Source organism: Rhipicephalus microplus, chromosome 1 (genome assembly GCF_043290135.1).
Source record: "Rhipicephalus microplus isolate Deutch F79 chromosome 1, USDA_Rmic, whole genome shotgun sequence".
Classification (NCBI taxonomy): Eukaryota; Metazoa; Arthropoda; class Arachnida; order Ixodida; family Ixodidae; genus Rhipicephalus; species Rhipicephalus microplus.
The window spans coordinates 209890286-209917046 of NC_134700.1; positions in this window are offsets into that span (position 1 = coordinate 209890286).

The following is a 26761-nucleotide window of genomic DNA, read 5'->3' on the forward strand; positions in this document are numbered from 1 at the left end:
GGGAAGTTTATCGTTGTATTTCACAATCATTTTGGCGAACGATGCTTGGCACCTCTCTGAAGGCAACAGTGCAAGGTGATGACAGGGAGCACGTGCGGAATGTCTGATGTGCGTTCTCAGGACTTCTACAACAATGTGAGTTTGTATCGGATAGTCACCAGCAATTGCAATGGTTGCTTCCGTTGACGTACATCTGGGCAGACCGAGGCACACTCTCAGCGCTAGGGCTTGTACTGCCTGTAAAACACGAACATTGGTCTTGCAGGTATTGCTAAGCACGGGCAAGCTATATCTGAGGAAACCGAGAAACAGGGATCTGTAGAGCTCCATCAATGCGTCTACTGATATTTAGCAGGGAGGCAGTTCGCTGTTGAGACCAACCACTCCCCTAGGTTTTTTCGGGGTCCATATTTTCATTCCATTCTTGCTTTATTCTTCGTCTATTTTTTTTATTTTCCTTCTTTTAGCTCCCTTCCTCCAGCTCGGAAATATCAAAATGGGTGTTCGTCGGTTAGCACCTACCTAAATTAAACCTGCGTCGTTTTCATCGTCATCATGGTTATCTCCATATGATAATTATCATCTGCGTTTTTTTTTCTCGGCGAAAAAATACGAATATAAACGGTGGCACTGGCTTTTTAATGATTGATATACGCAATATTCATTGTTTGAAAATACACGCGCACGCCCGCACGCACGCACACACACACACACACACATACATACATACATACATACATACATACATACATACATACATACATACATACATACATACATACATACATACATACATACATACATACATACATACATACATACATACATACATACATACATACATACATACACACACATACATACATACATACATACATACATACATACATACATACATACATACATACATACATACATACATACATACATACATAACGTGCGGACGCACGCGTATATTGACGTCGTTTCAAGTCAAAGCTCGTTGTCGCTTACAACAATATGCAACATAGCTGGTATACATCCATGGACTAGATTATTTCTACTCTCACGCCCACGTTTACAGCAAGCATACGCACGTATACTTTCTCGAGCTAGGTTTAGGCCTTGGGCTGTGGGCTTGGTTACGACATAATTAATGACGAGTTAGCACTCGTGGCCAGCCCCACCAGAATGCGATAAGCAAGGCCTGGCATTAACTTGGGCGTCCGTTTCGTGTAATCAGCAGCACCCAATCAAATATGGCTGCACACCCCGCAAGGTATGAAAAATTCTCGTTACGTCTTCATGAGGGCACAACCATGCACGCTGCAATTGCGAGTCTGTCACTTCGCTGATCAAACGCGAACTCCCCGCGAGGGCCCAGAGCTAAGTCGATTTGGTGTGCCATTCAATATAGTAAAATTTTACTCCAATCAAGAAGGCATCAATAGATTAGTGCACAGCGACTGGCATCTCATCGGGGTGATTGTCTGTGGCATTTCTTTAACGGCGGACGAAGATTCTTAAAAACAGCCATTGGTGCTCTCTTGCTTCTACAATACACAGAAGCACTAGTGTTTAAGACAGCCATATACTGATTTTAGTGTGCGGCCTCGCTATTTTTCAAAGTTCGCTCATGGTGGCGGACACGTCACCGCTTGTGTATAAACAATCAGCGTTTGTGTGCGTGGTCGTTCGTGTCATCGTGTTAGCGTGTGGGTGTATGTCATTCATAAACTTTTCTTTCCTCTTCGTCTCATTCAGGGACAGCGAACCTGGCAACGCCTGACTGACTTGCTTGTTTGCCTTTCCGAGAAGCACCTATATCGCTCTCACATGCACCTGTGTGTAAGCTACAGCAAGAGCAAATGGGAGTCTCGTATAAAAGAAATAATACAAGCAATTATAGGCATGTTTCACAGACAGCAAACGCAGTATATACTAAAGATCTAAACTTTGGAACAAAGAAAAAAAAGGCCACCTAAAAAAAAGAAACAAAACATTGGTTGAGCCTATTGTAAATTATGCGCAGATGAAACTTATAAAACAAAAAAAAAACGTTTCTTGTTTTGTTTTTGACGGCTGTAGCGGAGTTACTCTGCAGTATTTCTCGTGTTCTTTTTCGCAAAAGTTCGTTGTCTACGTCATTTTGAGCATATATTTTCGTAGAGATACACAGATGGTAACTTTTTCGGCTTAACATCTTCCCATTCTAAAACGAGGGTTTCTCAATGTGCCCTTAATGTTTTCGAATGAAGCTTATGAAATTAACGTAAAAAATAGTTCCTTTTGGGAACACTAATAAAGCACTCCGGTATCGAAAAAAATTGAATTAGCTTGCCTTCTGTAATTAACGCTATGAGAATGTAATTAACGCTATCAGAACAGTAGCAATTAACCTTGAATCAATTAAAACCAATCTCTATCCGCGAGAAGTCTTTGCCTGCCAAACGAACACACTCATGTCAGCTGGCATCACGTAATCGCTGCAGTATGCTCTTGCCCATGTCTTACGCGCAAGCAATTATACACTGAATACGTTACACTACTAAGCAAAACATCTTTGCCTACGCCTCGATGATCTTGAGGAGCGAGTTCGTTTTTTGGCAACCGAAGCTAACCATATACTAAAAGAAAAATGATGAAGAACTTTGTTTCGGTAAATGACCTCTCGGGAAAGGTGGAGACACCAGTCCGAAGCCCCTGTGCCTTTTGTAACTTAAGGAGCTCTGTCGATCAACTTGAGCTGTTCTTCAGGCTTAGAACAGGACAGCGCAGAATAAGCGATTGACACAAATTCATCGCCCAAGTACTTTTTACAGCTGGTTAACCAGTGAAGCTGAAACGTGCGTCAGAATGTTTCACCGTCATCATCATCATCAGCCTGACTACGCTCGCTACAGGGCAAATGCATCTCCCACGCTCCACCAATCAACTTGGTCTTGTGCTTGCTACGGCCTCATTATCCCCGCAAACATCTTAACCTCATCTGTCCACCTCGCCTTTCGTCTCTCCCTCACGCTTTGCCTTATCGTGGAGTACAGTCAGCTACACGAATCAGTGGGTTAATCCTCATGGTTACGTAAAGTCTTTCTCAATTATGGATTGAGTCTGTTGAGAAATCTTCATTGTTATTTGCCACCCATGTGTTACACAGTTGAGGCTTGCCCAATTTTGATGGCATATACATTTCTTAGGAGTTTCACAGACACACACACAGATACTATCCGTATACAGCTTCGCAGTAAAATAAAACGGGCGGTTCGCCAAGCCTCAGATCTCGGAGACATAGACAGATTGCGTCCTAGCGCTTGCCTATGGACTTGTACTGCGCTGCGTTGATCTTTCAGAGGTACCACCGTCCCCAAAGGTTCATGGAACGCGAAATTTCGGAAAGAGCAATATTGCAGATTTCTCTCTAAAAGTAGCCTTCGAATAGACGTTCCAGCCTGTAGTAGTTCCTGCGACCTATACACACAACCACTAAGTTGGGAGCACCGATAATAAACAGGGTGGAAATTCCCATTTTCAATAGAGCCCATGTTCTGTAAACTTCTGTCAGGGTTACATCATGCAGTCACTCGGATTCACATTTGACTTGTGGTAAAGTATGTGCGTGTGTGCATCACATTAATATCGTGCGTACATGATCTCAATGTGATGCTGCGAGGCTGCACGGGACTCTACGACTTCAGTCTTCATTTAATACATTACTGGTACACAAATAAGACGTTGCATTTTGTTCCAGAAATTGTTGCGCGACCGTGGACCTTCTCAGCGCGCATTATGAGACCGTAAAAATGACCCTGTGCTATGTAGGTGAACTTTCTCGTATGAGCATTTGCATCTCGTTATGACGGGCATAAGCCGATATATATATATAAGCTAAGACAAACGTAAACAAACTCCCATACAGTCTAAATAATTTTGGCGTCTACAACACTTATTCCCTCGGCGCGTTTTCATTTTCAACAACGCAGTTGTTCTTGGTCATTTTTTTCCATGTCCGTGCACTGTCGTAGATCATGATGGGATTTTACCGCAGAAAGATATAAGTCCCGCGACGGATATATGCCACTCATCCCACCACTCCCACAACTCACCACTATGCCCACCTCTTCGTTCAACCCCACTGCACGCCGCAAGCTTCGCGGTTTCATCATATATATATATATATATATATATATATATATATATATATATATATATATATATATATATATATATATATATATATATATATATATATATATATATATAGAGAGAGAGAGAGAGAGAGAGAGAGAGAGAGAGCGTGCAGCGGTCACTACTTTGTCTCTCAGCGCCATATTATGGAACAAAGTTACAAAAAGGGCTTCATGGACATAGGCTTTGTGGGCTTATACTTGTCCTCACCTTTTTTGAAACTTAATTCAGTCGTATACGGCAAAGGTACACATAATAAACTGCCACTCATGCATGATAACTAAATAGACCTAAATTGATCGTCTTGTTTTTGAAAATATCCCGCCCCTCACATATTTCGGTTGTGAACAGTGCTTCTTTTATTAGAGCCAGCCTGCTCCATGGTATTCAAATATAATATAACAAATAATAGCCTATAGACAATGGTTTAAATCGGTCTAATATGCTCGCATCATGAAATGTTTTTCCTTTTCGTAGCCCAGTTAAACGCTATCGTTTTCAGCATCTCATTCCCTATTTTTTTTTTTACCGATATAGAAGTGTTTAGTTGGGTGTTGCTGAAAAATGGACTATGAAATTGCCGCCGATTCTCTCTCGTTTTTTACAGAGATTGCGCGCGGCTTCACCACAATTGCTTTGAAAACCAGAAGATGGTGAACGCGAACGTGAGCCTGGCAGTCGGAAATGCCGTTGTCGACTTCTCGAGCAAGAGAACGAGAAGACGAAAAACAAGTAGACAAAATTGAACCTGGAAGGTCTCATAGTCGGCACACGTTTGCGGCGTGGCTTGATGTTCGGGAACGTCGTATTCTACGTTCCTTTCTTTGTTCCCCTAAATAAAGCGAGAGAGCAGTTTTATTGTGCTCGACGGGCGCCGATGAACAATGCCATACGCCTGCGCACAGAACTGACGCTAGAAAGGCGAACGTGTTTTCTTCGTCACCACGGTGGGTTTTCGCGATGCATGCACAGGCCAGACACAAAGAAGCGAGCAATCGGCAAGTTGTTTGCAAAAGGAGAGGCACCGTCACTTCCTTTTTTTTTTCTCTTTCCTTCTTTCGTTATCCCTCGCTCGCTTTCACTACAGATGCTGCGGAAAACAAAAGGACGTGAAATGTCAAGAATGGAGTGGCTAACAAAGGCACATAAGAAATGGTGTTAAAAAGAGATATACCCGCACACAGCTTGAATGAATTTTGTGTGTGTGCTTTTTTTTGGAAACGTACACTTTATTTTTACGACGACGGGTAAATGTAATGTTCGCCCCAGGGCGTTATGGGTTGATTTCACTCTAGCCTTAGGTTCTTTGTCTACAGGCTTCACCTACTTGTACGAACTATAGCAGAATGGCTTTGCATATACGTCTTTATTCATTTTCACCACGGGTCATGCGTAAAGTAGGCGCCATTTAATGACGCGTTTGACTGAGAATAATACGAGATCTCAAAAAGTACGTCATGAACAATACTTTTGTATGATGGCCGGATAATATATTGACGTAAACGATTATTAACTAGAACTTACGAGGGAAAACAATGCGGAGAATGCAGGAGAGCCCGCAGGCGGCAGCCCTCAGATAGCTGTATACGCGCCGTACACACACCCGGCACAGTATGAGACTCTATACCCGACAACATACTTGACGAATATATCCAAGATCTGCCACAACGAGGTAGCCACATTTACTCACCTGCTCTGGGAGTGTAACGAAAACCTGCAAGGTGTCAACTCCAGAACCCTTCCGCCACGGTGGGCCGCTGTCTTGTGCAGCCCCAGCATTGGCGACGAACATCAATTGGGCCGTCCAGCAGGGCCAAAGCTGGTCGGATAGGCCTTGGATTTACACCCAGTGTTGTTGTCGGGGGTCGTATAGTAAACGAATGCAAAAAAAAATCGTTAAAATGGTGGTAATAAACTTCATCAAAGTAAATAAATAAATAAAAAAGTAACGTTTTGAAGTGATCTCCTCCAATTACATTTTATCTAAACTGACCCCGTTGACATGCCGGCACAAATACAATTCACACAGGATGTGACAAATGTTTAGCGATTAGGATTTCGCTTTGATACCATACACCCAATTGACATGTCCATCACAGTTACTACACTTAAAAAAAGAGGAAAAAAGTAGGAATGGTGGTCAACGTTTCATTTTTTTTTATTTCACGCTTAACTCATAAGTGCACTAATATTAGTGCGCATGGCGTTAAAGATGTAAAAACATTTCTTTTTCAAAGAGCCCTCCAACACTTTTGGAGCATGGTCAGAGAATGTTGTCAGAATTGCGTTCAAGTTTTAATGGTTGGTTCCTCATTTATTATTATTATTATTATTATTATTATTATTATTATTATTATTGTAGTGTAGAGTGTTTGCCACTGAATCGTATGCATGGGCGATGTATTTGAACAGTCACATATATAGTTACGCGAGGTACAAAAAAGAAATAAGCTTTTCCACTAGGCAATCTTAGATGGCATTGTTTTTCGCTTACTACAAGACAATAACACATTACAGCAGAACAAGTGTGACAGTGGTCGAAAATAACTTTGTTCGCGAACATCACTGATTCATTATACCCATAGATCTACAGCAAGCAAAATTTAGTTCACGACATAGGTGTAACATCTAACCATGTTGTAGTCTAAGAGAAAGCAATAATGCTGTTTCTCAAGTAGCTTACAAACGGGAACAAACGAAATCCAGTGGTCCTCGCGTTATTTGTTATATTTACCATAAAAAGAAAACCCAGTTTTTAAATCACGGAAATCAGTTATATGCAGCAACGTTAGCGCGCGGCATTAATGTCTATAACCAGTAACACTTCCTGTTTCTAGATTTTACGGACTCTCGGCTGCTGACCCGCAGGTCGCGGGGTCGACTCGTGGCGGTGGCGGCTGCATTTCCGATGGAGGCGGAAATGTTGTAGGCCCGTGTGCTCAGATTTGGGTGCACGTTAAAGAACCCCAGGTGGCCGAAATTTCCGGTGCCCTCCACCACGGCGTCTCTCCTGATATGTTGGTTTTGGGACGTTAAACACCACATATAAATCAGATTTTACGAACTCTTTTTTTGTATTTGACATTTCCTGATGTATGCCTGATGTGTTTCTTAAGAGAATATGACTCCGCTCAATGTATGATACCGGAACGATCGCGTCCATGCTCCCAACGTCAAACTCACAACATACCCTATAGCATATAAATAAGAGCTCAAAGGATTCCTGGAATCAAGGATACTTTAACCTATAGGGTGACCTCGAGCTCAAGAGCTCGAGAACACTGATTTGGGACATTAAACGTTTATTTCGTCCTCATCTTCTCCACCAGCGTCAATGAAATATAGATAACAAGAAGCCTTCCGAAATTCCCAGCCTCAAACGATGTCGAAAGCGCCTCTCTGTCTGAAGCAGCATAACATATACGTAGACAAGTTGGTTAGAGTTACGATAATGGAAAGACAGCGCTAGAACTAATACTATGTTAACAAAAATATACATGCAAAAATTGAACCGAAATAAAAAAAAAGACCTTGATGTTTAGCTTCCATCGTGATACGGAAATTTATATAATTATAATTGTTGGGGTTTGACGTGCCAAAACCACTATATGGGAATGAGAGGCGCCGTAACAGAGTTGAATAGCCATCTGGGGTTATTTAACGTGCACCTAAATTTAAGCACAAACGCCTAATCGTTCTCACATCCACCGAGAATGCGGCTGTCACGCCCGGAATTCGATCCCTTGACCTGCAGGTCATCAGTCAAGTGTCATGACCACTGGACCCTCCATCCCCCCAGTGGTTGTCACGCATAAATTTATTACAGAACTGTAAAGCGAACCACATCAAGATAATATCAACAGAAGCAACACAACCTAATGAAGCGGTCGGCAACTGTTGGCCCGTATATGACAGTGTTGAGCGGCACCCAGAAGGACGTCAGAACCCCCCACCCATTCCCAGCTATAAGTAACTGATGAACACTTCCAAGACTTTCTCCGCCTGTCGCTGAACAACCTGTCGCTGAACAACCTGTCGCTGAACATCTGTCGCTGAACAACGAGCGCAGCATGAGCATCGCGTGTAGTCATGACTCATGACTTACATGACACGCATGCCATAATTTCTACATTAGGGTCTGTCTCTTGTGTTTGCTATGCACTCATGTCATACCACTTCAGTTTTGTGGAATGTCATGTGAACGGAACCACCGCAAGAGCAGCAAGACCATGAAATGTAAGTTATGACATTCATAACATACATATCATAATAACCATGGTATGGCTAGTCAATTACGCTCGTCATAGTCATGTTATGCCATAAAAAACTTGGCATCGATACCACTTACGAAACGGCCAGGAGGGCTAAAAGTCGCAGGCGGCTAGATTGATAGATAGGCAGATACGCTCAAAGTCCCCTGAGAAATTACTCGCATTTAAAAACTTGGACCATCTCCCCAAAGGGAACCGTGATGGGATGCGAAGCAGCAGCGTAGTGCACGGGTGCCGTCACGGGTTGAGCGGCAGTAACGCGGGTGCTGCTGCGGTGAGCGCTGGAAGATTCGTTTGAAGCGATGGCTGGCGGAGGCCGTGTAGGTGACACGTAGACGTGTTTCAACGCCTACGTTAAGCGCGCGTCAGATTTATTGCGCGTAAACGGACGATTCAGCGGTGTAGTGAGCGGCGGTCGCTGCAGGCGTTACGGGCGAATGGACGGGGCGGCAGCTGTGGTCACCGTGGCGAGCGCGTGGCATGCTAGGGAGATAGTGACGTCAGTGCACATTGCGAGGGGAGCGTGACGTCGACGCGCAGCAGCGGCGTGACCTACTTGGCACTGCGCCAATTAACACTTGCGGCGCGCGGCGTTTGGTACGGAGGGACAGCGTTACACAAGCAAGTGAAAGAGCTGCTTCGCACCGAATAACAACGCTGCTTGAACAGAACTGGGCTCGTGGTCGAAACTAATATGAAAGTCATATGAGGCGATAGCGACTTATATACAAAAGAACGAATGGAAACATTTGATCGCAGAATAGGGGAGAAAAGCGATGGGCCGGTTGCTTTTATCGAAGAGACAGAAGCCTCGTCCTGCGATAATGGATGAATAAAAAATACATTTGACTAGGTTTGCCGGCGGAATAGAGTGCATGGCTTTCGGAGAAGAAAGCTGCCGAGAGGCGAACGTGAACAGAAGTAGCGGCGGCCTCGCATAGAGGGCGCGTCTCGTATAATGTTATTACGGCGACAATCAAGTCTTCATTGACTCCTTTAAAAAATTAGTCTCTTTTTACTGGGTCCATTGTTAAAGGAAAGACATAGGGGAATTCCTGGTCGGTGCACCTGTCCTTGGGGAGGGGAGGTGTTTTGAAGTGCCACCCTTCTTTATATTTGATACATTGCACCCTGCGGGCTCTGGGGAGACCGGTTATGGTATCTTAGCTTTGCTGCCACCGTGTTGCTTTCGCCATCCGCATTGCTGTAGGTCATGCATGGGCAACGTTAGGCACAGATCTATCACGATTCACATTTCACACAGGTGAAGAAATTGACAGATATAAATTTTTTTACGTTTACTGAACTACAGACGATCTTACGTCAAACAAATTGGAGACGTCACATTGGGGTGTTTTTCTTGTTTTTGCCTCTCACGACGTGACTCAATAACACCATGGTGTGTTGAGTGCACCAACCCAACCGTTTTAAGGTTCATGCGTGTACTGTGGCATTGTTTGTTCAGTCGTTAAAAAATACTGCAAGGCTAGCAGTCCAATACGGCTGCAGGAAAACTGAACCGTAAAACAGTCTATACGTAACTAGTAACCAGGAGGTCTGTTCAAGTGCATAAGCAGTGGCGGATGTCTTGTGTCACGCATTTCGAATTGGCCGTGTGTGTATGTTACCAGTGAGTTGGAAAGTAATAATAAAGAAGCGGCGAGTTTTTGAAAAAAATGCATTTAATAAGATTTGGAATATATCGTTGACATGATCGGCTTTACTCATACATACCTGTTCAACATATTTTGTCTAGCTACGTTAGCAAGTATAATTAAGGATAAGAAGTCCAGCTGTAGAGGTTGAAAGAAGTAGCTCCTCGTTTATTGTTATGGTTAATAAAATTGGTTTAAAGTTCTGACACTTCAAAGGATTGAATGAAACATTCGCGCATATCCACGAAGTCAACGATGATAAATGAGCTTGCTCCAGAGGCTAAATTCAGTAAACCGTGAATCCTCTGTACATATGCTCAATCATCATCATATAACGACGTGACACGAGAGTTGTTGTGGTGTGATTGTACATAGAAGTTATATACACAATGTTTGTTATTTACATATTAATGCACTATATACGGATAGTCTGATATACTGATGCTGTATATACATTTTGTTCAGGAGCTTATTTACGGATCACATAAACTGGGAGAAACGTTTTCCTTTTGGTATAAAGACTTTGTGATCCGTAAAGTACAAAGCCAGGGAATCTGAAATTATATAATGTAAGGGAAACTTCGAGAAGGGTCCTGATGGTGAGCCCTCCACGCCGCCACTTTGACTTCTGCGGTGAACTCGAGGAGGCGCAAAGCACGCAGTGATGAACCAGTGTTTCCTATTGAAACTTGCTAATCACTGTTAATGGGCAGTGAGAGACAGAAGACTCCGATTGGACACAGAGACCCACAGTCCGCTTTCAGTACGCGGCGAATTTAAAATTTTCAACAACAGACTAGAGAAATCTTCAACCGGCGCTACCTTGCAGGTGAAGATACCACGCCCTGTATATACGGGGTGGCCAGTTAACGGTTGTTGCAGCCCAAGCCGTTGGTTTTTTCTATCTTAAAGCTGGCTCGCAGACGCTGCCTATACGTCAGTGTTGCGAGGCGATAGAGAAGCGTAGGATAGGGAGGTGAATTTGACGCACATGTCCAATGGTGGTGCAAACACTGCGGGGCGGAATGTCTAGAGGAGAGGGGAGAGCCAGCGTAGGTTAGCAGACGCTCGCTGTGTCGGCGTTGCGAGGCGAGAGAGGGGGAGCGTATAAAGGGGGAGAAGAGGAGCGGACTCGCATTCGCAGCAAGGGTGGACACGCCGCACACCCTATTGAGCTCGACCCTAATTTGTTTCGCATCTAAAAATGGCAAAGCTTCTATTAAACCACCCATGGCTTAAAACAGCAAATTCTCACGATTCTGAAGGTTAATCTGGCTGCTTGTAGGTGGTTGCCAGGCTTTAGCTAGGGGATAAAGGTTGTTTTTAGGCTGCTTCTCGTCGCAGAGAGGTTCGAAGTAAGAAACGACACGGTGGATGTTTAAAATCCAGAGGCACTAACACCCGCTGAAGCCGAACGTTCTCATTGCTTATAAATCTACAGGCACGTCATCGTCCGCGTAGGAGTCTTCTTGCATCCGCCGTGACCTTTTGCGCCCCTTGAGTTATCGCGTTGTTTGTACCGCTGACGCACTCCGTAGAGATCGACGCTTCAACGCAAAGCCGAAACATGCGACCACTGTGTCTAACGTTGGGCTAATCCCGACAACTTATTAGAGCTTTTCTCAATTACTGGCTACGTCTGTGTAGAAGCATTCACTCGTTGCTCGAGCAACTAAAAAGCGTGTCTTGGGGAGAAGGGGGAGGGGGTCTTTCAGTTATAGAGGTCCCTACGATATTTGCTGGAGAGAACTGTAGTGTTGTGATCGTTCAGCCAACATGGGAATGATGGGTAGTGTCAATTTGACTAATCTTCGTGCTCGTGGCGTTGACCGCACTTGTGGCTTCGTTTATAATTGTGTTTCGGCATTTGTTTACCATGAAAGAGTATAGATCGTTGGCAATCACGTGACCCGATTTGAATTGGTGAGCGTTTTTGCCAATGTGGTGAAGCAAATGGTTCGTTTGCTGAACTTCGTCTAGGACGAAGTGAATACAGGCCACACGGAGCTAAACGAAGCTGAAGGAACGAAGCTTTGACAAATTCGTGTACTACCCATCATTCCAGTTCTGGCTGAAGCGCCATCCGCGGCAGCTCCCACAAACGCGTCAGATTTCCCTCTAGTGCGTTAGAAGAAACTCTGTGCTTTCGTCCACAAAACAATAATCGTCATTATCGCCCCGTGCCGTGTACTTCCGGGCCAAGAAAGCTGTGCTGACAAATAGTCTGTATATACCCGCGATAGGAATGTGGCGAGTTTTCGAGCAAAATAACGCAAACGATTCTGTTATTGTTGTGTGTCAGAAAAACGACCTATATACAGGTACTGAAGTTTGCCCTAGAATATATAGTAAAACCCTGCTCAATGAGATAGCTCCATTCATGTCAACACGTTCGCATAGGTTTCTCTCGCAACTTGTTGTTCTTTTACCCGCTGATCTTTCTCGACATTCTTGCCGTTATTTGAAGCTGAGAGTGAGCACTTCTTCATTGAGGCCACTGAACTAATGTCGCCAAAGCACGCAGCTAGTGAAATAAAGCGACTATATCGGCCAGCGTTTCCAGGAAAACCAGGCTGCTCAATGAAGAGACCTTCAACACAACTGTCGCACGATAGCTTCGGCTGTTTTTATTTCAAGTTCTGTAAGGGCGAAAGAGAGAGAAAGAGGAGGATGCGATTGTATTCTTCGACCCCGAAGAACGTCAGAAAGACGTCTAGCGCTTCCTAGAATTACCTGAGTAATGTCATTATGAAAACGTTAGCCTCCGACAATGCGATTGGAGATCGCGCGACGTGTATTTCTTCCAAACACATAGTGAGTGTTATTTTCTTCAATAATAAATAAACAAAGCACACCACATTTTGAAACGTCGAGATCAAAGTTCAATGCACGTATCTTAAAGGCCGGGTGTTGGATGCGTCACCGCAGCTTCGCTATAGCGGGTATGGATACACACAAACTGGTACATCGGCACAGTAGGAATATTTTTCTGCCTTTGTGAGTTTTTGGGCGTCTCGCGTGACGAAGTGCAATTACGTTGGCATCAGCAGAGGCCTTTCTAAAAGGTCATAAGCAGTGCCAACTCGAGACAGAGGCAGGCTGGAAATGTCTTGAACACATAAATGAAACAATGCGTGCCTACTTGATTAGTGTTGTTAAAAATAATAATGTAATTTAAACAAAACTCACTTGCGATAGAGAGTGAAAACAAAATGGTGTTAGCAGCTCGTATCATTTGTACACACAAAGGTCACTGATTAAGCTCGCCGCCAGCAAAAAAAAAAAAAAAATGTACTCACATGCGCATTTCTGCCATTCAACCGCAAACACCCTGGCTAAATAGTACTAAAGGATATATTTTGAGTCACTCGCTTTTCAGACTCTTTGGGGCAAAAAAAAAAAAGAAACGTGCGCAGAACTTGTACGTATTTGTCAGGGAAGCCACTAACACACGTGTGTTGCTTTATATTAAGATGGGAGATCGTAGCACTCTTCCCAAACTCTGCAGAACTCTTCATTGTTGCCTGTGACAGATTGCAAAGTTTAGTCAGTGAACTTGGTTGCTCTTGCGAATGAATGATTCATTGCAGTATATAAAATGCATGACTTATTAAGTAAGCTTCTGAACAAATATTCAGAACTAATGGTAGCGCATAGTGCAATTTGAGGGCTATAGCTGGTGAGTTGGCCAGGACTAATTCACTGAAAAGATAGTGCTATCTTTGAGACGCACGCTATCAAATCTACCGTAAAGATAGTATGATGCGTCATTGTTTCGATCGCTTTTGAGTGGAGTGGCGCAGCAAGCACTGAATAGCTAAAGTGAGTGAATGGATGAAGTATTTGGCCGACAACTCCAAGAATGAACATCTTAACACGTCTTAACTTCTTCTTCTTCTTTATTACTTCACCGCACCTTCGTAACTTCCTGGTTTCTGGCCTCAGTAGCAGTACTCCTGACCAACTGAAGTTGAAGTTGAAGTGTATTCCACCATAGAGTTACACATTAACAATCTTTAGCTCACAACAGAGATACAATATGTGGTGTTGAATGCGGGAAAAGAGCTGCAATACAAACGCAGCTTGACTAGCCCCACACCCCAACAAAACAAGGCAGAAGAAGTGACCGCATTCTTGAGGTCGTAAAGACCATAACGTAACTGGGAGTGTTCACCTTTTTTTCGCTATTAGTTTCAAATTTCTATAAAGAAAGTTAGTTTATATGAGCTGCTTAACTGCCTCGGAATATGTGCACACACAAACACACACAATCACATCCACAAAAATACTTATAAGAAAGCCAGCCGCTTCTCCCCCCTCCCGAAAGAGATTTCCGGAAACGTCCCTGCCATGGTGTTCATAATCCTGACAAATTCCACCAATAGTATTGAGAAAGACGTGTCTGCATAATGGGGAGTATAATAAAACGTGAGACACAATAGCCGATCGGGCCGTATTCGTGTCACCACCTCAATCACTAACCCATGTTAGCTTCTCGTTAGAGACCTAAACCACGCAGTAAGGAAAGCCTAAGGGCGAACACACCCCGGCTGATGATTTTATTTGCATCACCCCGAATTTCCTCTCACGGCGAACCCTGCATTTTGACTCACAACAAAAGACGATGCCACCAACGCCAATGCCGCCGACACCGACACCGAAATTTCGGCGAAACGAGCTCTTTAGAGCCATCAAATTAATGTTGTTCCTGATGAAAGTATGTGGAAGTGTAATTTGGAAAATGTTCAGAAAATTCTCATTAAATCTACACGTGTTTATGATGATAGTTGTATGCAGTTACTTCTCACCAATTTTAAAGAACTGACTTCAGTTCTCTTAAGCTATACCGTTTTTCTAGGGGCTAAGCTCCTGATGGTCTAGGGCAGCGCTCCGGCGTAGCTAGCACAGCATATCCGCAGACAGACAGACAGACAGACAGACAGACAGACAGACAGACAGACAGACGGACGGACGGACGGACGGACGGACGGACGGACGGACGGACGGACGGACGGACGGACGGACAGACAGACAGACAGACAGACAGACAGACAGACGGACGGACGGACAGACGGACGGACACACAGACAGACAGACGGACGGACGGACGGACGGACACACAGACGGACAACGGATCTTTCACACACTCTACCGCCACCACAGCCCATGCAGCGTTCAATATCTACCACATAGCAAAATCCTGTGGACATATTTCTCTATATATGAGCGTACGAAAACTGCCTCTCCAGTCAGAGCATGTTACCTTTAATGGGACCTACGGTGGTGAGGCACTGCCAGAAGCAACAGATTCGCTGCGCTGCTTCCACTGTCACTTTCCGGAAGCAGCGAACAACTCTCACACGACTGAAGCTGTTTCAGGGAGCTGTGTTTCAAAAGGTACATTTTTGTCATCGACTCAATAGGTTTCTTACAGCTAAGGAACGGTGTGCCAAGGAGAAAGTGGTATGCCGGGCCGCTTGCCTGAGTGTATAAGGCAGTTCCCTGCGTTCGCCTGTGGTGTATTACGGAGCACAATCGTTGAATATTCTACATGGGTGATACACTGAGATAATGGAGGCGAACAGGCAACCAAGAAAATATTTGCAAATAAAATTGTTTCTTTTTAATGATGAAGAGAGAAATGCAAAAAGAGGCACATAAAATAATCTCGTATTGCGAGCGCTCCTTTTCAAGTCCCTTATCTTCACTTGCGGGACAGCTTTGCTTCAATCTGTGCCTCTCCTTTGGACTGTCGCATTCACCGTGTTCCTGTCTTTTTACTACGTCGTCGTTTCATTAGCTCGCTATTGTTGTTATGCTTTTTCTTTTAAATTTACGTATGAAGTTCGGCGCTCCTTTTGTAGTGTCTGACGAGATCCGTCTTTGCCACATCGTTCAGTGGTTAATCAAAAGATTCTCTTCCTGTTTATCCTTCTCTGTCGAGCTTGCGCTGGTCCTCATACATTGACGCTTTGTGTTCACGGTGTGAATCAAGTTGCAACAAAAGACGCCTCTTCTTCTGGTGCTTCCTCCTTTGAATCGCAAGCCCGTCTCGCTTCGGCAGGGCAAAACTTGGCGCTTTGTAGTGTGTCTTTCGCAGCTCTTCCACGACGACCACTCCCTCTTCCTCGCCTCCTTTTTCTTTTCGCGCAGTATTTTCACTCCGAATCAAAGCGAAGCGGAAGAGGATCGAATCACAGTCGAGCGTTATTCGTTAAACGTGCTCGTACGCCTCTGTTCGCTTCCATGGTACGTTCATTCGCAGTGACCATCATGCAATAATGTGAATAACACTAAGTTTCTTTTACCTTATTGTCAATCCAGGATAGCAGCAGCCGCGAAAAAAGTCCACTGCATTATCAGCGCTCGTGTGTGTGTGTTGGGGGGGGGGGGGGGGGTTATGAATGAAGTCTCTTTCATAAGTCCGCAAAATTCTTTGAAATAAGGCTCCGTGAAAGCGTGTTTCTGGCTGTAGTCTCCTTTACGTTGGCACATCTACGGGAGGTGTTCATTTATTTGATGCGTAACGGCATCCTTTACATTCACGATGAACAGAGCACTATGCAAATTTAGCTGCCCACCCCAATGCTTTCGCCTATTCACGAATCTTGCACACTTCACTATTTTATAATTTATCTTTGAACTAATAAACGAATAGATGGATGCATAGCATAAAGAGGAAAAACAGAAAATTATAATATAGCCCAAAGAGGGGAAAACAAAGCCGCATCCACAAGCGCGGATTTATAAACATGGGAGTCATGTCATAGTTCTTTAACGAGGCTCATTGATCACCTATACCTCCATATAGCGCCTTTGATCCTGTCTAACGTGATGACAATAACTTTCGGCACTCCGAGGTAGATTGCTCGGCAAGCTGCTGGCCGTCGAGACGTGCTAATACTGTCACAAAGGACATTATTAGTATTTGGAAGCTGTATTGAGCAAAATGACGGATAGCTTGTTGAATAATTTATTCATTTTTTCAGTCAGGACACAGGCAGAATTGTCAGCAATCCCAATGCGGAAACCAAACGCGTTTGCGAAGCTACAGCCGGCAGAAGACAGGTGTCTCCATATTTCACAATATTACTGCTTGTTACCGTGTTAATACTTTTACGGGCCTCCTTTCAGCTCCTCTTTGTACTGTTTCTAATTTCGGGTATGCACCTGTTCTCCTAAAATTAGCAATTAGCTTTGTTGGGGCACTATAGCTTCGTCTTCAACTCTGGGGCGACTAGGGTCGGGTCACGTGATATTTGCGTTTACGGTCACGTGACCAATGACGATATAATGGTATCGTTCACCCAAATGGGTACGATTGCACAGCCAGCTGTTTGCTACGTCACGGCTCGCAAGTGGGCCACTGTTGCCCTATACTCTCAGGCCGCTCGCGTGGTTGTAAAAATATTCAGTTAGGTACTCCTCCGAACGCGATAAAATTTCGCCAGCTTATTTGCGAATGCTTAACAATTACTCCACATCACACAGATTATGGTCGAAAATTTGGTGTCACGGCCCCTTTAAGCGAAGCTCCTATTGGTGGCACAGTTCGTGGGTGTACACAGATAGGCCCCCAAAGGAGCGCCGGTTGCATGTGTGTTTGTGTGGGGCGTTTTCAACAACTGATGCTTGGGCGATGATGATCGTGGCCTTGTCGGTGATCAGCGGTTTGTTATAGAAAGGCAGTCTTTCATCGAGTTTTCTTGTCATTTTAAGTTGCCTCATTCCGTAGTTGCTTATGAATACGAAGCATTTCTTAGCGATCTTGGGTGACATTGACCGTAACTGTCTGTCTAGTTAGTCATACGACCTTTAACTCTAGTGGCCCTTTAGATTATGAGATCTATACCAATATAGGTATGTTATAACATTACTGTATGCCGAGTATAAGTGACTGGTCATAACATGAAAATCACGACATGCGTGTCATGAATGTCATGATTAATTTGTCATGGTCTTGCTGCTGTTGTGGTGGTTTCATTCCCATGGCATATTGCAAAACTGGTATGGTATGACATAACTGCATGGCGAACGTAAGTGACAGCCCCGTACGTGAAAAACATGACTACATGTTACGCTCATAGCACGCTCACGGTCATTTCACTAGATTCCCGTATTCAAGAGAGTGGACGACCAACACTAACGCCACGCGCAAAGGTGCATATTCATTACATGGAAGAATAATTTACATGTCTACCACGGCTAGTGCTGGTATTGCAAACGTTAGTGGTTCTGTCGTTAGGTGACTATAAACAACATACTTGCATCTTATCTAGATACCTGAGTGCGCATAATATTTCTACTAGTGTTTACTGTGTACTACGTCCGTCCGTCCGCTTCGTAACGTTGTGCTGAATTTAAAGTGACATGTCAACCTTTCTCAATCATGTTTCGCATATCATAGATTCCCATTGCTCGTGGGATCTGCGAATTTTTTTATTGTTACATCTAATGGGTTCGCACATGATATTCGTTGTTGGCAAGCACGTCGCTGTAAGCCTGACTCCCGGCATGGAGGTTGGATAAAGGAGGGATCAATGAAAGAAAAAAAGAAAGAAAGGGAGAAAGAAGGAAATTGGTAAGTAAATAAGGAAAGAACAAAAGAAAGAGAGAAAGAAAGAAAGAATGAAAGAGGGATATACATGAAGGGCTCCAATATTTTCGTTACTGATGTAATAAAACAACATCTCAAACACACCTTTTTTTTTTAAGCATCAGTGAAGCCCGTCGCAGTTGATCAGTAGCTACGTTGCTCGGCTACTGACCCGAAGGTCACGGGTTCGATTCCGGCCATGTTTGTCGCATATCGATGTATATAGGTAAAATGGGTTCGGCCTGCGTATACTGTATGATGTCAGCGCATGTTAAAGAACATCGTATCACAAAAATTTCTGGAGCTCTGCACTACGGGGTGTGTCTCATAGTAATCTCATGGTTGGGACAGGTACAACCCAAAATATTGTATTATAATAATAGTGCGTGGAAGCTCGCTGAGACTGCCTTAAATGTGGCTTAATATGCGGAGAACCGGGCTCCGTGTTCCACGGATCACTTCATTATAAATAGATGATTGCCCCCCCCCCCTTTTTTTTTGTTCCAACGACACCGCCCCCTTGTCAGCATTGTTCGTCTTTTATACAGCCGCACTGGAAGGCGAGCGAAACGCTATAGAATGATCCGTATATTTAATTCGGCGACATATGCGTCACTGATTGCGTTTGCACTACGACATATACGTAAACACCGAAATGCAAATGGCGCTCCATTGAGTGTTGTTACCGTCGCGATAGAGGACGCCGCGACGGTAACAACGACAGCCTTCTTGTGAAATTGGTGCACAGGTGAACGGTGTGCTTTCCACCATTACAGGTACTAATCGCTCTTCCAAAACCAATTGTATATGCTGTGCCAAAATGCATACATGATGACTGCGGACTGACAAAGGGGTGGGGCGGAGAAATGGAAGAGCCGCCAGGAGAGGTTAGACAAGTAGATGTGTTTATAATGTATACGTATCCTATAAAACGTTTCGATGAAATATTTTTCCATGAATAAAAGTGCCGAGCTCCAGCATGGTGTGCTGTAGAGGATCGCCCTTCTGAATAGCTTAATGGAGCGCCATCCATTCTCTCTGCGTGTCTGCGATGTTTCGTCGCCATGCCGGCTTCTGCGACGCTGTATTCAGCGTATACACTCTCTCCTGCAAGGCACTTCTGCAAGGTTCTTCGCAGAGCACGCGCAACACACAGCAACGTTTCGCGAGTATTAAGGCGCAAGTCAGCAATCAGGCGTCAGGTTCAAAATTCCTTAAGCAGAAAGTAGCAGCGGCCCACAAGACGTTCTTGCAATGGTTCCGACGATATAAATAGCGGGTAAGTAGAATTATATATCACGGAAATGTGTAATTGGTTAGTTGTTTTGTTATCCTTTCGGTATGTTAAGAGCAAGCGCTAGCGTTAACTTTTTGAACAAATCTAGAAGTAGTGATAGGTGGAACGTAAATGTAGAAAAGACTAGACAAAATACGTTTACGCCGTTGGCCATGCAACTGCAAGTAGAGCGTGTGCATTAGCGCTAGAAATGACTCTCTGGTTCCCTGGCCATAATTATTTAACATAACTCTATAATCTCTAACAGATCATGTGGTTCCGCATAAAACAACGAAACAACTCATAGAACAAAGGGAGCACAAACACAAATGTGTGTGTAGATTCATATTGTTGTCGCGAAGGATAGGAAACGGATGTAAAAAGAGGGAGTTCACAATTCCGCGTAGAAGCAACACCATGAGAAAATGGAAAATAAGCGTGTCGCACATGCGGAATCACGGCATGGTGTAAGTGACAAACGTATTTTTATACAAGTCGACATTCACCGATATTTATCATTTGCCCAGGCTAGTTAGCAGAAGAAATTGTTTGGCAATATTCAGAAAACATTTTGGCTATTTCATACTAGCATCATGTTGACAACACCAGCCGACGTGAGCCAGAGTTAACCAGTGCTAACGAGTGCGAACTAGTGGTAATAGTAGTAACCGCGGTAGGCCAGTATTCATCATTGCTCACAGTTTTCAGGAAGGGAGTGGATGAGGGGCGCAGGAGGAGGGAGGGTAAACTTCTGCCACCTTTGTGTACGGGGTGACATCGCAAACATAGAGCTACTAATATTCTTGGCAGTGTTTGTATGGAAGTTTACCTAGTTGATAATTGGCCTAATGCAAGATGTATAGGAGGCTTGGTAAGCATGAAAATTCTGCAGATCCCACGCCTTGATGGAATATGTTTGATGCGAAATGTTGAGTGAGTCATACTAGGCAAACACTTTTGCTCTGCCATGCCAGTTTTAGTCCAGGCTGCATTTATCACCTTTGAGCCAAACGTTACGACGTCGGTCTGCATATTTTTACAAGTTTGTGTTCACATCGCGGGCTTACCAGGATATTCGACTACACTGTTGTTTAAGACTAACTCAAGTCCTCACGCAACGTTAGCCCTCGCATTAGAGCACGAACATCAGTATTATTAAAACGAAAAAAACGAAGGGTGCTTTATACTGCGATGATGTGAATATATTATACTGAAACTTTGTTTGCGTATTATTTCGGGGTTGAGGAACGCAGGAATGTACCTTACTGAGTCATATGAATTCACATGTAATATTTTTTCAGACTTCTATGAAAGCGGAGTCAACACTAGAATTACCATTGATGTCAACCCGCCATGATGCCTGTATCATAGGAGTACATATTTAATGTTTATAGCTTTGCTATAAAGTTATATAGCTAGCACTGCACGCACAATTGATGGTGCAGCGAGAATGTGCCTGCAGTTTTTTTTTTCACAAAATATTCAATACGTGTCCTAGCCTTGTGGCAGAATATCTGTCTGCCACGAAGAATTCTTGAGTTTGATTCCCGTTATCATCGTGATTTTATTTTTTTCCTTTGTCAGGTTAACGCTGCCAATGTCGGTATTTCTGACGCTCTCGCATTTAAATTACCAGTGTCTCTTCTTGCCGTTCTTGGGAAGATATAAACTGACAATCACTAGTGGCACACACCTGCTTACATTCGTGCGTCGAATTCGGGTATGTGCCGCACAAGTGTGCACTTGCGTGAGAGGATATTTATCTTATTCGTGCAATGACCAGGCAGTCATATACGTCAAATCTTTTTTCCCTCCTATGAAAATTTTAGTTTACACCAGTCTATACAAGGAGCTGATCACGAGAGCACCCAGACGTAGGCGGATAGATAGATAGATAGATAGATAGATAGATAGATAGATAGATAGATAGATAGATAGATAGATAGATAGATAGATAGATAGATAGATAGATAGATAGATAAACTGCAAGTGCCTTGAGCTCACTAAAAAATGCTTCGCATATAAATGTAGCACGTAATTGCAAAATTGAGAAAATGTGCAAAAATATTTACGAAGACTGGCGGTTGTTGGCGAGTGCATTCATTTGTATGTTTGTGTACACCTAACGTCCTCGCATGTGTCTGCATATCATTTTTGTCTGTTTACGCAGAACGCATATGCGCTTATGGGGCCAAAACGATGAGTTCTCGAAACGTCATTCCTGAAGGCTGCAAGACTCGTTTATTCGTTGTACAGATTTCTACGACGGGCCTTTGCTCGCACAGTGTCGCGGTAAAGAGAATTAGCGAATAAAGGACGATGTACAGATCTCGGTGGAAAAGTAGAGATAAACAATGCAACAGCTACACTGTAAAGATCGTTTCTTCTTGATTTCATTTTAAGGGCGAAGCTCCTTATGGCGTGGCTTGGGCGTCCCTCGTAGCACGTAACCACCAGTGACACATATCTAAAATAGGCATAACATTTGACCTCCAAGGTGGTGCAGGTGAGAGATTTCTTCTGTGCGTTGTTTAACAATAAAAAATAGTGCTCAATGTACATGCCAATGGCTGCTAATGGGGAATGAGAGACAGGAGCATTCGGCTTTTAGTCAACGCGCACCCTGTGATCCCCATTAGCAGCCATTGGCATGTAAATTGAGCACTATCGGGCAAGAAAGGGTTGCTACATTATACTCGCTGGGTGTAACCTCCTTAGTTTTAAAAAGGTTTAGCGAGCGTTGAGCCGCAGGGCCATGAATACAATGAACTAGTATATGCCATGAATGAATTCGAGGTGGTTAAAGGGGGGAAGCAGATACGAAGCGCAAGCCGTAAGAAATTAAAAGCTGAATCCTCCTGCCTCTCATTTCACATTAGCAGCCACTGGCATGTACATTGAGCGCTATCTGACAGGAAAAGGTTGCTACGTTATACTAGCTGGGCGTAACCTCCTTGGTTTTAGAAAGGTTTAGCGAGAATTGGGCCGCAGTGCCATCAATACAGTGACCTAGTATATACCATGAACTCAAGGTGGTTGAAGGTGGGAAGTAGACCCGAAGCGCAAGCCGTAAGAAAGTGTGCGTGTGCCACCTCTGGTTTAGTCCTTGGAATGTCCACTGAATGGTGGTGCTTCTATATGGGGAATATAGAATAAAAAGATGCGAGATGGTGGGACTTGTAGTGTTGAATAGATGGACGAACGGACGCACAGACAGATGCATGGATGGACGCATGAACGGAAGCAGGGGCGGATGCATGAACGAACGCAGGGACGGGCACACGAACAGACGCATGGACGGTCACGCAGACGGACGCATGGACGGACGAATGCTTCGCCCCACTCTCCATCATTCACTCCGTGAATATTCTGCCATTTTTTTTCTTGTACACGTTTCGTGATGCATTGAAAAAAAAAAAGACATGGCAAAGCGCTATTTTATTTTGCCCCGAGTTCTTAACCACATAGAATGCGTGATTTTTTTTTTCAGCACTGTCGACGCGGCAATCTCTTTGGCTGTCACCAAGGCTGTTAAAACAATGACTGCTATATACCGATGTATGCCCGAACCTAAAGTTCTTCGATTGTTCATCGCGTGAAACGCTACTGACTTTCAGCCATTTTCATTTATCCTGACACGCACATGAACGTTTCTTGTTGCGTCCTGTATTGTGCATTGTCAGAAGGACTCTTAAGTAAACGATCTAGGTGTCTTAAGCAGGTGGTCGGAGGTTGTCGGGAGTCGGGATCACTTTAAGGAGAAGTAAAAGTGTATCCAGTTAACCTGGGAAAGATTATTTAATTCTCACAGCGATGATGATTGTGTACAGGTGAAGAAAGTGAAGAACAAATGCAGTGAATATTGTGCTCACAATGTGAAGAAAACGTGCACAGCCCTCGTCTTTGCCACTTTAAGGCCTAATTCCGTCGAAAAACCATTGGCTCGACATTTTACGGACCTCGAATCAGTAACAATGAAAGCAAAACAGAATGCAAAACTCGACACAACTCACCAGTCATGTATAATAAAACATGTTATAAATGGACTTTAGAACTGGACACAACCTACGAGTCGCGTATAATAAAACATGTTATAAACGGAATGCGGAACTCGACACAACCTACGAGTCATCACTAATAAAACATGTTATAAACTGCACTTATACACATTGTCACTAGTTTGCATGCGCGAGTGGGCGGGTGATTCAATTTCTCAGTGCTCCGCCCACCCGTCATAATTCACTTCGTGGTGATGCGTTGATTTTCCGTTCAACACGTGACATTTTCATCGTCGCACGATGAGGCTGTAGAGTCGCTCCTTAGAAGCCTTTTATTCTGATGACGCGCTTGCTGTTTAAGTATACGTCGCATTATAGAGAGCTTTACTATATATATTACAGGCCGTAACAGAAGGAGCATGCATGTCTTGGACTGTTTCAAAAAAAAGTACGTAACTTTCACTGGTGGCGTAAGGCTGGCGCCATCACCCGCGCTAGTGTGCGAAATAGTTTTGGTTGTCATGCCATGCTTTTGCTTGAGATGTGAAGTTTCTGCTAGCAGCTATATGACTAGGCTTAGCTAAACATGCCATGTGACATGTCACGCGACCTTAGGGACGTGGCGAGCAGTCACGTGTTTTTTGGAGGGGTCATGCCACTTGAATCGGTATTGCGCGATGTTTCATGATTTACGTCATGTGCCCAGATGTAGCGTGATCTTACGTGATTTTTAGTTGCGCGAGTAGTCACGGGAAGTTACCTGATTATAATCATGGGAATAGTTGTTACGTGATGTTACGCGATTTTGAGTCACGTATAGCACTGTAGCAGACTCGCCCATCGTAGTTTTTTTGTATTCCACGCCAGACAAATGTGCGCACGTGTTATGGGAGCGAAACAGTAGTTGGAAAGGACGAAGTCAGTGCGTACCGCTTCATGATGATAATTTCTGTTCGCAGTCGCCGGCGAAACGAGAAGCTTAAAGAGCTTCGCCTTTATCATTTTTGTACATTTTAACAATGACCTTGCTTCTCATGTGCCTTAAATTATTTCTCTAGACTATTGCATGTGCATATATATGTGACTGGTAATTGATTTGACAACAGCACAAAAGCGCTCGCGACTATGTAGTGGTATTGTCTTGTCATCAATTGCACTGACATCAAGCTGTGTAGTGGTTAAAGGGTTATTCAACCAGTCCCCATGTTTTTTTTTTACACCACCCAATGGAGCTCGGCAATTCGTATAGAATAGACCACGGTGATCATGTTTCCAAAATAATACGGCGCTACGCGTCGCGTAGCGCTGTATTATGGAGCGCGGGAAGTGTTTTTCGGCATGGAGGCATACAGCGCCTTCATTTTGAAAAACATTTCCCGCGCTCCTTTCCCACGCCTGACCCACGCCTACGCTAAGTCACGACGACAGGCTACGCTTTTTGCTCCCTATGAGAAAGAAAGGTGGCGAGGCCGCGCGAAAATTTGAAACCAGCTGAAACCGATGTTCTGTGAATGCAACACCCAACCAAAGGCGGCATAACAGTGTAGCATCGGAGCGGGAAAGTTGTGATGGTAGCTTTATCTTGAGCGAAGGATCCAGTTCATAAAATTGACACCAAATAGAGTTTACACGAAATAGAGTTTACAAAGTTCAATGCAGGGCGCTTCTTTTACAGTGTCGCTCCCAGCACCTCCGCCTAGCGCACACACCAGGAGTGACGGGGTACATTGACGCGTGAACGTGGCGTCGGAGAGCGACGGGCGTCAAGCAGCTGAAGTCTGGGCAGGCGCGGGCATCCTGTCCGATGCCCCTGTTGACACTGAAGCATGCTTGCCCGTTCGTGTGCTTCGTGGAAGTGCTCTTTTCCGTACAAAAGTGTTACGAGTCAAAACCGCAATGCCGTATGGAATGCACCGTAACATTAGACTCCGAGAAAGGGGAGAAGGAATATGCATGGGGAGCTAGTAAACGTGTATGGAAGAGATAGAGAGGCGAATCGAGATATACAATGACTTTAATGATGCCAGTAAATAAAGCGCTTTCTGAAGAAAAAGCTATATCAGTGTCACGTGGCGCGAGCAGTCTCCTTAACGCCTGTAACATTTCGTGGCAGAAGCGCAGAATTGTACCAGCCGTCAAAACACCCAAATCTCGCAACGAGTGCTTGGTCGAACAGCCCACCAAAGCACACAGTTATACATGATTATCAGCAACAGCATCAATGAAGTGTTCTGCTGCGATTGTGCACGTATTGTCTTGCAGACGCGTAGAGGGGGTATATACGTCGCCAATTCGTAAAATGAATAATTGTGGTGCAGTTGGCTTTTCGCAACTGTATACTTGCAGTAGACATTCCAGGATAGTTTGAAAATGCCACTGTTACGCGCAAAGATGTTATTTCCTTTGAAGCACAGTGAATACGCTCAGAGGCGAAGCCAAGCGAGTGATTGAGAAAACGATGCGAACGGGGTTCCGTCACGCTATGGCGTTGTACTCTTGAAGCTAAAACTCAAGCGCCCTGCAAGTTTTTCTACCTATTTATTTGTTAGTTTGAAAATACAGGACTGTTATGACACTCCAGAACGAAGACCTCTAGCAACCAATAAAGAATCTTTGGAAGGTCTTTGGCGAGCATGCATCCAAGACCCTCATTCCGCAGACTTGTACAATGGTTACCCTCGGCCATGAGACATCCGGAACACTTTTGTTTTGAATGAAAGCAATGTGTCGTACCTAATTTGACGGTTGCGAGCACGTTTACCTGCGTTGGTGTCCATTTTGTGCTGTAAACCTATATAAAC